Source organism: Urocampus carinirostris, chromosome 19, assembly GCF_059441175.1.
Source record: "Urocampus carinirostris isolate Australia breed hairy pipefish chromosome 19, RoL_Ucar_1.0, whole genome shotgun sequence".
Lineage (NCBI taxonomy): Eukaryota > Metazoa > Chordata > Actinopteri > Syngnathiformes > Syngnathidae > Urocampus > Urocampus carinirostris.
In genome coordinates, this window is record NC_142367.1 from 4,118,203 (window position 1) to 4,120,032 (window position 1,830).

Sequence of the window (1,830 nt, forward strand, 5' to 3'; positions counted from 1 at the left end):
AGATGTCAGCCTCTACTGGTTAATATTACAGAAATGAGGTAAACGCATTCTTGGTGGTTTGTATGTAAAAGGGGACTCATTTTTCTCATTATGAGCGACAAAAATTATTTGCCTATCACTTTCCTCAATTAAGAATCAGGGCTGACCCAAGCCCAAATGGGGTCATAAGCAAAATTAGATTTATTACATACTTTCTTAGAAAGAAAAAAAACTGCATGGTGATTATCATACCGAAAACATTGCCTCTAGCTTGGTACTTCTTTTGTTTTTGTTAGACCAATTTTGTTTTGCCAATATTGTCTGTAATCCGGATTGTCTTGTGCATGATTGCTTCTGCCTTGAGAATTGTGCTCCTTCTTCTGCATATGCTCAAAGCACAAAAAAATATGTTCCATGTTAATTTTATTAATAATGTTCATAATATGATGTGAAAATTCAGCAATTATGCAAAAGAACATTTAAAAAAATCTTAAATTAAATAAACAAAATGTTAACAGTGAATAAATAGAGCTATTTTTACATTTTTATTTCCGTGATGACAGGTGAGGCAAGCCTCACTTGCCTCTCCTGACCTGCATGTCACTGCATGCACCCCTTCATAAATATATTTTCAAACCTTTTCTTTCAAGGCAAATGGATGCTTGCTTGTACTAGGGTTAGGCGAGTAACGTGGTATCTACATGTTTTGCCGCCTTCAAATCTGTATTTGGTTGAAACTTTTGGTTGCGTTCAATTTATGAATTCGACTTTACTGTTAGAAAAACATGCAAAGTTTAAAAGGTAGTTGTTGATGACTCGAAGCTCATCCTTTAATCCCTGAGGCTGTATAGACATCAAGTGAGCACAAATAAAATAGTCATGGGAATTCCGACTCCTTTAGAGAACTGGCTTTTTTGGCTCCTCTGACTAAAAAGAGCCAGATACTTCGGCTACGAAAAAATTCCTCCGATTTTTTTAAAATTATATATTACCAATGATGATAAGCAGTATGAACCAAATTACTGTCATTTTTGTTGAAAATGTATTTAGCTAATATATTGTAAAAACCTACAGAGGAGTTTTACCTCATTTAAACTCTCAAATTTGTTATACCAAGCGAACACAGAAATGACGACCCAGTCATTAGCACCTTTGAACAAAAATGAGAGAAAACGGGAGGGGGGAAAACAGAAAAGATAGAAAGACAAAGGGAGATAGAGGAGTGAGAAAAAAAGATAAAGAAAGATAGCGAAAGAAGGACAGAGAGATTAAGAAAGAAGATGAGAGAAAAACAGAGAAAAAGCAAAACAGACTGTAACAGAGAGATTGAGAGAGAGAGACTGAGAAAGAGAGAGAGAATGAGAAAGACAGAGAAAGAAAGAGAGAAGGAAGGAGGAGAGAGAGAGAAAGTCAGCTAGAGAGAGAAAGATAAAAAGGACGGAAAACATGAGTAAGAGAGAGTAAGAGGGGAGGGGGAAAAGAGAGAAAGAATGAGAAAAAGTGGCAGACAGAGAAAGCGAGAGAAAGAGATAAAGAGAAAGGAAGAAAGCAAAATAAGATAGAGAAAGGAAGAAAGAGAAAGAGATGAAAACAAAGTAAGAAAGAGAGAATGCAACGCAATATGAAAAAGACGGACAAAAGAGAAAGAGAGCAAAAAGAGAAAAAGAGAGGAGAGGAACAGAGAAAGGGGGAGAGAGAGAGAGAGTGACATTGAGTAAGAGAGAGAGCCAGAGAGAAAAAGAGAGAGAGTGAGAGAGACAGAAAGAGAGAGAGAGGGGGGGGTAGATAACGAGCGTATGGAAGGGAGTCGGCCCCTGATTGATGAGAGCATGCTCATAGAGCCGTTTCGTT